At 47.7% G+C, this 10054-nt stretch overlaps 1 long non-coding RNA gene across 1 annotated transcript; it reads right to left on the bottom strand.

The window, feature by feature from the left end:
- Nucleotides 1–661: 661 nt before the first annotated feature.
- LOC138674269 (uncharacterized) lies at nucleotides 662–8090 on the bottom strand. The gene is made up of 3 exons (XR_011320562.1): nucleotides 8016–8090; nucleotides 2445–2535; nucleotides 662–761 (listed from the first exon to the last, which is right to left on the bottom strand). It is a non-coding gene; the product is annotated as an uncharacterized lncRNA (long non-coding RNA).
- Nucleotides 8091–10054: the final 1964 nt, after the last annotated feature.

The raw sequence follows: 10054 nt of genomic DNA on the forward strand, positions 1-10054 counted from the left end.
GAGGTAGCCGTGGATTGCGCCTAACGCTCCCTATGCAACTCGGCACAGCCTGAGAAACTAGCTAGTCCTGAAGACAGAAAAATAAGCCTACCTTGCCTCAGAGAAATTCCCCAAAGGAAAAGGCAGCCCCCCCACATATAATGACTGTGAGTAAGATGAAAATACAAACACAGAGATGAAATAGATTTAGCAAAGTGAGGCCCGACTTACTGAATAGACCGAGGATAGGAAAGATAGCTTTGCGGTCAACACAAAAACCTACAAACAGCCACACAGAGGGGCAAAAAGACCCTCCGCACTGACTAACGGTACGGAGGTGCTCCCTCTGCGTCCCAGAGCTTCCAGCAAGCAAGCAAAACCAAAAAAGCAAGCTGGACAGAAAATATAGCAACAAAAGTAACACAAGCAGAGCTTAGCTTATGCTGAGCAGACAGGCCACAGGAACGATCCAGGAGGAAGCAAGACCAATACTAGAACATTGACTGGAGGTCAGGATCAAAGCACTAGGTGGAGTTAAATAGAGCAGCACCTAACGACTTAACCTCATCACCTGAGGAAGGAAACTCAGAAGCCGCAGTACCACTCGTGACCACAGGAGGGAGCTTGATCACAGAATTCACAACAGTGATCACAAAATAATAAGTTTTCATGTATCCTTTAATAAGATGTGCAGTAGAGGGGTTACACGAACTCTAAACTTCAGGAGGGCAAATTTCCAACGGATGAGAGATGATCTTGGTGCAATTAACTGGGACGATATCCTGAGACATAAAAATATACAAAGAAAATGGGAGATGTTTATTAGCATCCTGGAAAGGATCTGTGCACAGTATATACCGTATGGGAATAAACATACCAGAAATAGGAGGAGACCAATATGGCTAAATAGAGCTGTAAGGTGCGCAATAAGTGACAAAAAGAAAGCATTTAGAGAATTAAAGGAAGTAGGTAGTGATGAGGCATTAAATAAATACAGAAAATTAAATAAAGTCTGTAAAAAGCAAATCAAGGCAGCGAAGATTGAGACAGAGAGACTCATTGCCAGAGAGAGTAAAAATAATCCCAAAATATTCTTTAACTACGTAAATAGTAAGAAACTAAAAAATGATAGTGTTGGCCCCCTTAAAAATAGTCTGGGTGAAATGGTGGATGAGGATGAGGAAAAAGCCAATATGCTAAATGACTTTTTTTCATCAGTATTTACAAAAGAAAATCCCATGGCAGACAATATGATCAGTGATAACAAAAATTCCCCATTAAGTGTCACCTGCTTAACCCAGCAGGAAGTACGGCGGCGTCTAAAAATCACTAAAATTGACAAATCTCCGGGCCCGGATGGGATACACCCCGAATACTGCAGGAATTAAGTACAGTCATTGATAGACCATTATTTTTAATCTTTAAAGAGTCCATAATAACAGGGTCTGTGCCACAGGACTGGCGTATAGCAAATGTGGTACCAATATTCAAAAAGGGGACAAAAACTGAACTCGGTAATTATAGGCCAGTAAGCTTAACCTCTACTGTGGGTAAAATCCTGGAGGGCATTCTAAGGGATGCTATGCTGGAGTATCTGAAGAGGAATAACCTCATGACCCAGTATCAGCACGGGTTTACTAGGGACCATTCATGTCAGACTAATTTGATCAGCTTCTATGAAGAGGTAAGTTCCGGACTGGACCAAGGGAACCCAGTAGATGTAGTGTATATGGACTTTTCAAAAGCTTTTGATACGGTGCCACACAAAAGGTTTACACATAAAATGAGAATAATGGGGATAGGGGAAAATATATGTAAGTGGGTTGAGAGTTGGCTCAGGGATAGGAAACAAAGGTTGGTTATTAATGGAACACATTCGGACTGGGTCGCGGTTAGCAGTGGGGTACCACAGGGGTCAGTATTGGGCCCTCTTCTTTTTAACATATTTATTAATGACCTTGTAGGGGGCATTCAGAGTAGAATTTCAATATTTGCAGATGACACTAAACTCTGCAGGGTAATCAATACAGGGGAGGACAAGTTTATATTACAGGATGATTTATGTAAACTAGAAGCTTGGGTTGATAAATGGCAAATGAGCTTTAATGGGGATAAATGTAAGGTCATGCACTTGGGTAGAAGTAATAAGATGTATAACTATGTGCTTAATTCTAAAACTCTGGGCAAAACCGTCAATGAAAAAGACCTGGGTGTATGGGTGGATGACAAACTCATATTCTGTGGCCAGTGTCAGGCACAGAGGCGTAGCTAGGGGTTCAGCTCAGGGGGGGCGAGATATCTGAGTGGGCCCCTAACCCCTGACTACAACTACGGTGTGGCACTGTAATTGCGTGTATAAGAACCTCAGCCGATGATCCCCCTGTAACTAAAAAAAACTCCACAAAGACCATCACTGCCAGTCCTACGGAACATAGATCACTGCACAGTTACAGATGGTGACTTACCACTGACGTTCTTTCTGATGGAGTCGTCACTTTTCCCGTCTTTTCCAACTGACCCAGACCGACATGACAACTTCTTCCAGCAACTACTCGGCTACAGAGAATATAACAAAGACACATTTCACTTCTCATATTCCAGCCCCATCACCATCTACTGAGCCGCTGCTGCCGTATGTGTCCTTATTACTGCCCCTGATACCCCAATACTGAGCCACTGCTGCTGTATGTGTCCCTATTACTGCACCCGATACCCCAATACTGAGCCTCTGCTGCCATATGTGTCCCTATTACTGCCCCTGATACCCCAATACTGAGCCACTGCTGCCGTATGTGTCCCTATTACTGCACCTGATACCCCAATGCTGAGCCACTGCTGCCATATGTGTCCCTATTACTGCACCTGATACCCCAATACTGAGCCGCTGCTGCCGTATGTGTCCCTATTACTGCACCTCATACCCCAATACTGAGCCGCTGCTGCCGTATGTGTCCCTATTACTGCACCTGATACCCCAATACTGAGCCGCTGCTGCCGTATGTGTCCCTATTACTACACCTGATACCCCAATACTGAGCCGCTGCTGCCGTGTGTGTCCCTATTACTACACCTGATACCCCAATACTGAGCCACTGCTGCCGTATGTGTCCCTATTACTGCACCTGATACCCCAATACTGAGCCACTGCTGCCGTATGTGTCCCTATTACTGCACCTGATGCCCCAATACTGAGCCTCTGCCGTATGTGTCCCTATTACTGCACCTGATGCCCCAATACTGAGCCTCTGCCGTATGTGTCCCTATTACTGCACCTGATGCCCCAATACTGAGCCTCTGCTGCCGTATGTGTCCCTATTACTGCACCTGATACCCCAATACTGAGCCGCTGCTGCCGTGTGTGTACCTATTACTGCAGCAGATACCCCAATACTGAGCCGCTGATGCCGTATGTGTCCCTATTACTGCACCTGATGCCACAATACTGAGCCACTGCTGCCGTATGTGTCCCTATTACTGCAGCAGATACCCCAATACTGAGCCGCTGCTGCCGTATGTGTCTCTATTACTGCACCTGATGCCCCAATACTGAGCCACTGCTGCCGTATGTGTCCCTATTACTGCACCTGATACCCCAATACTCAGCCACTGCTGCCGTATGTGTCCCTATTACTGCACCTGATGCCCCAATACTGAGCCTCTGCCGTATGTGTCCCTATTACTGCACCTGATACCCCAATACTGAGCGGCTGCTCCATATAGGTCCCTATTACTGCACCTGCTGTGTGGTACAAAAGCATTGTTCCTCATACTGCTTCACATAGTAATGCCACCATTGTGCTCTTACATACTAAAATGTCTATGTGCCTTCACAGTAGCCCCAAACCCTTTACAGCCCCCACAGTGGTCCCAACACTGTATATACGCCCCTACACTGTATGATGGCCCGACAGCAGCTTCCAAACTGTATAACGGCCCTTGCATTATCTCTCACACTGTATAATGACCCCCGCAGTAGCTCCCATGCTGTATAATGGCACTTGCAATAGCTCCCACTCTTTAGAATCTGGTCACTGTCTGTCCCTGTCTGTGGGCTGCTACTTTTACAGGCCTGATATACTCAACAAAGAGCTAAATAGAAGAAAATAGAAACAGCCAGTGGGTGCGTATAGGGGCCAGTGTATTGGTATAGCTTCCAGAATTTATCCAAGTAAGGCTACTTTCACACTTGCATCGGTACGGGGCCATCGCCATGTGTCAGCCCGATGTACCGCTGGACAGTGTGTTAAATGTAGCACAACGTGGGCAGCGGATGCAGTTTTACAACGTATCCGCTGCCCATTGCGATTAGCGGGAAGGAGGGGGCAGAGTTTCGGCCATGCATGCGCGGTCGAAAACGGCGGTCACGACGCACAAAAAAAGTTACATTGAACTTTTTTTGTGCGTCGCGTCTGCCAAAAACACTACGCATCCGTTGCACGACGGATGCGATGTGTGGCCATACGTCGCAATGCGTTGCTAATGCAAGTCAATAGAGAAAAAACGCATCCTGCGGGCAACTTTTCAGGATGTGTTTTTTCTCCAAAACGACGCATTGCGATGTACGCCTAATAACGCAAGTGTGAAAGTAGCCTAACCCTAAAAAAATACTGTTGTCTGGACAAGATCCCAAAGATGGAAAAGGAAAGGAGCAGTGGCGTAACTACCGTGGTCGCAGCGGTCGCCAGTGCGACCGGGCCCGGCAGGTCAGGGGCCCGGGCCCGGCAGGCAGGCTCGGACTGGCAGTGCCTCCCCCCGCTCCAGGGCCTCCCCCCCCTTCCCCGCCGCCGCCGCTGCCTTGAATACTCACCCTGCTCCAGCGATGGTCTCGGCGTCTGCACTGCAGCTCGTTCCTGCTTGAGCGGTCACGTGACACCGCTCATTAAGATCATGAATATGCGCATATTCATGATCTTAATGAACGGTGTCACATGACCGCTCAAGCAGGAAGAAGGTGCTGCGCCGGCGCCGCCGTCTGGAGTCGGGACAGAGCGTGAGGGATGTCGGCACGGCCGTGCAGTGGGAAGACAGGTGAGTATGAGGGACGAGGGACGGGGGGATGGGGGGACGGGGGAACGGGGGGGGGGATGAAGGAGGACATAAGCCGGCGCGCCGAGCAGGAGCGGAGAGCTAAGCCTGCATACAGGGGGGAATATGAGCCATGCAGGGGGGAATATGAGCCATGCAGGGGGGGATATGAGCCATGCAGGGGGGAATATGAGCCATGCAGGGGGGAATATGAGCCATGCAGGGGGGAATATGAGCCATGCAGGGGGGAATATGAGCCATGCATACAGGAGGGGTAATATGAGCTATGTATATGGGATAGGAGGGAGATGAGCCATGCATACAGGAGGGGGGTCATTATACAGTATTGAGCATCATGTGTGGCCGTTATACAGTATGCAGCATCATGTGTGGCCATTATACAGTATGGAGCATCATGTGTGGTGGCCGTTATACAGTATTGAGCATCATGTGTGGCCATTATTCTATGGGGGTTACATTGAGTTGTATGGCAGGGCTGCAGGGGGGGGGCCCCATTTGGAAGTTCGCACCGGGGCCCCTAACTTTGTAGTTACGCCACTGGAAAGGAGCCAACCAGAAGAAAGAGGGGGAGGTAGAATATTACTTCTAAAGAAGAAAGTACACCCCCTGGCTCGTCTACTCCCCTCTTTTTCCCTTCTCCCCCTTTGGGGTCTTGTTGTCTAGACTGAGTATATGTTCAGGGGCCCGCACCCATATGTGATTTTCTATACACACTTACTTATGATGCTTTTTTCTTCTGTCTGGCTATTTATCACACTGTATAAACTCACTGAAACTTTTATTTTAATAAAAGGTTTTATAATGGGGGTTTTGTGTTTACAACCTTGGATTTACTGATATGAGATCATACAGACACTGGACTGATAGATCCTGACCCCGGCTATAGGACTGCATTATATATATATATATATATATATATGTATATATATATATTTATATATATATACATATATATATACATATATATACCGTATATACTCGAGTATAAGCCGAGATTTTCAGCCCAAATTTTTGGGCTGAAAGTGCCCCCCTCGGCTTATACTCGAGTCACGGTAGCGGTGGGGTCGGCGGGTGAGGGGGTGAGGGCGCTGAGGTATACTTACCTAGTCCCAGCGATCCTCGCGCTGTCCCTGCCGTCCCACGGGCTTCGGCGCTGCAGTTTCTTCCTCTCTTCAGCGGTCACGTGGGACTGCTCATTACAGAAATGAATAAGCGGCTCCACCTCCCATAGGGGCGGAGCCGCTTATTCATTTCTCTAATCAGCGGTGCCGGTGACCGCTGATAGAGAAAGAAGCTGCGGCACCGAAGACAGGAGGGGACAGCGCGAGGATCGCCAGGACTAGGTGAGTATAGCATATTCACCTGTCCTCGTTCCAGCCGCCGGGCGCCGCTCCATCTTCCCGGCCGGCGCCTCCATCTTCCCGGCGTCTCTGCTCTCTGACTGTTCAGGCAGAGGGCGCGATGACGCATACAGTGTGCGCGGCGCCCTCTGCCTGATCAGTCAGAGCAGAGACGCCGGGAAGATGGAGGCGCCGGAACGAGACGCCGGGAGCTGCAATCAAGGGAGGTGAGTATGTGTTTTTTTTTCTTTATTGCGGCAGCGGCGGCACAAATTTATGTGGAACATCTATGGGGCACAGTGAACGGTGCAGAGCACCGTATATGGCACAGCACAGCTATGGGGCACAGTGAACGGTGCAGAGCACCGTATATGGCACAGCACAGCTATGGGGCACAGTGAACGGTGCAGAGCACCGTATATGGCACAGCACAGCTATGGGGCACAGTGAACGGTGCAGAGCACCGTATATGGCACAGCACAGCTATGGGGCACAGTGAACGGTGCCGAGCACCGTATATGGCACAGCACAGCTATGGGGCACAGTGAACGGTGCAGAGCACCGTATATGGCACAGCACAGCTATAGGGCACAGTGAACGGTGCAGAGCACCGTATATGGCACAGCACAGCTATGTATGGGGCACAGTGAACGGTGCAGAGCACCGTATATGGCACAGCACAGCTATGGGGCACAGTGAACGGTGCAGAGCACCGTATATGGCACAGCTATGGGGCACAGTGAACGGTGCAGAGCACCGTATATGGCACAGCACAGCTATGGGGCACAGTGAACGGTGCAGAGCACCGTATATGGCACAGCTATGGGGCACAGTGAACGGTGCAGAGCACCGTATATGGCACAGCTAAGGGGCACAATGAACGGTGCAGAGCACTATATGGTTCACACCTATGGGGAAATATGAACGGTGCAGAGCACTATATGGCACAGCTATGGGGAAATAATGATCTATTTTTATTTTTGAAATTCACCGGTAAATGCTGCATTTCCACCCTAGGCTTATACTCGAGTCAATAAGTTTTCCCAGTTTTTTGTGGCAAAATTAGGGGGGTCGGCTTATACTCGGGTCGGCTTATACTCGAGTATATACGGTATATATATATATATACACATATATATATATACATACATACATACATATATACATACATACATATATATATATATATATATTTATATATACATATATATATACATATACATATATATATATACATATATATCTATCTCCTATAGCCGGGGTCAGGATCTATCAGTCCAGTGTCTGTATGATCTCATATCAGTAAATCCAAGGTATATATACTGACAAGACTGGTCAGTAATGTGCACTGATAGACGTGACCCCGACTGCAGGACCCCACAGATGAGGAAATGTTTCTTTCCTATATATAAAAAGGAGACGTGTATCCTCATCTGTGGGGTCCTGCAGCCGGGGTCACGTCTATCAGTGCACATTACTGACCAGTCTTGTCTGAGGAACCATTAGATCCAGCTGCTCTACAGTGTCTCAGATAGTGCAGATACAGTATGTGGATGGGTCTTCTGGAGAGAAGCAGCGTCCTGTCACCTCCTCCCTGCGCAGTGCAGACACCTCAGGCCACTACAGACAGAAGTGTGAGCTGTTACTTACAGCACTGTGTCCCCTGTCCTGCTCCTCTCTGGAGGGAAGCCCCAGCGCCATGGTCCTGACTTCTCTGCCACAGACACGTTCACTTCACTGAGCGTGCATGTGGGCGTGTCTGCTGGACACAGGTACAGTGTCAGCACTGGGGGGAGGGGGCAAAGCTGCACTGCCTGTCTCCAGCCCCTGCCCGAGGTAGAGCAGGGAGATCGTATCTCCTGCTCTATCACCAAGCTAATTAAGTGTAGCTCCAGGTGGGCCCCTGTGAGCTGTGGGCCCGGGGCTGCCGCACCCCCTGCCCCCCTGGTAGCTACGCTACTGGTCAGGCAGCTGCTACTAAGGCAAATAAAATAATGGGATGCATTAAAAGAGGCATAGATGCTCATGAGGAGAACATAATTTTACCTCTATACAAGTCACTAGTTCGACCACACTTAGAATACTGTGCACAGTTCTGTTCTCCGGTGTGTGAGAAAGACATAGCTGAACTAGAGCGGGTGCAGAGAAGAGCGACCAAGGTTATTAGAGGACTGGGGGGTCTGCAATACCAAGATAGGTTATTACTCTTGGGGCTATTTAGTTTGGAAAAACGAAGACTAAGGGGTGATCTTATGTTAATGTATAAATATATGAGGGGACAGTACAAAGACCTTTCTGATTATCTTTTTAATCATAGACCTGAGACAGGGACAAGGGGGCATCCTCTGCGTCTGGAGGAAAGAAGGTTTAAGCATAATAACAGACGCGGATTCTTTACTGTAAGAGCAGTGAGACTATGGAACTCTCTGCCGTATGATGTAGTAATGAGTGATTCGTTACTTAAATTTAAGAGGGGACTGGATACCTTTCTGGAAAAGTATAATGTTACAGTATATATATACTAGATTCCAAAGACATACTGATAGGGAATCTAGATTGTGAGCCCCATCGGGGACAGTGCTGATAATGTGTGCAAATTGTAAAGCGCTGCGGAATATGTTAGCGCTATATAAAAATAAAGATTATTATTATTCCTTGATAGGGTGTTGATCCAGGGAACTAGTCTGATTGCCGTATGTGGAGTCAGGGAAGGAATTTTTTTCCCCAATGTGGAGCTTACTCTTTGCCACATGGGTTTTTTTTGCCTTCCTCTGGATCAACATGTTAGGGCATGTTAGGTTAGGCTATGGGTTGAACTAGATGGACTTAAAGTCTTCCTTCAACCTTAATAACTATGTATATACTATGTATATATTTATATCTGTCTTTTTGATCGCATGTTATTCCACTTTTTGTTTGGCGGTATGATAATAAAGCATTGTTTTTTGCCTCGTTTCTTTTTTTTTTAAGGTGTTCACTGAAGGGGTTAACTAGTGGGCCAGTTTTATAGGTCGGGTCGTTACGGATGCGGCGATAATAAATATGTGTACTTTTATTGTTTTTTTTTTTATTTAGATAAAGAAATGTATTTATGGGAACAATATATTTTTTTTCTCTTTATTTAGGATTTTTTTTTTTTTTACACATTTAAAAAATTTTTTTTTAACTTTTTTACTCTGTTCCAGGGGGGACATCACTGTATAGTGACAGATCGCGGATCTGACACTTTGCAGAGCACTACTCCTGGCTTACCAGCGCCTGCTCTGAGCAGGCACTTGGTAAGCCACCTCCCTGCAGGACCCAGAAGTAGCCCTGCGGCCATTTTGGATCCGGGGCCTGGAGGGAGGAGACGCTCGGTACAAGGTGAGCACATCGCCTTGTACCGATCGTCTCAGGGAAGCACGCAGAGAGCCCCCTCCCTGCGCGATGCTTCCCTGTACCGCCGGAACACTGCAATCATGTTTGATCGCAGTGTGCCGGGGGTTAATGTGCCCCTGGCACCAGCTGCGATAGTCAGCTGACACCCGGCCGCGATCGGCCGTTCTCCCCCCGTGAGCAAGGCCTTATCGCATATGACGTACTATACTGTCACTGGGAATTAAATCCCAGGTCACCTTGACGGGATAGTACGTCATATGGGATTAAGGGGTTAAATTCTGCAGTCAATGTAATATGTTTTTATTCTTAAT

The sequence above is a fragment of the Ranitomeya imitator genome, chromosome 4 (assembly GCF_032444005.1).
Source record: "Ranitomeya imitator isolate aRanImi1 chromosome 4, aRanImi1.pri, whole genome shotgun sequence".
NCBI classification, from domain to species: Eukaryota; Metazoa; Chordata; class Amphibia; order Anura; family Dendrobatidae; genus Ranitomeya; species Ranitomeya imitator.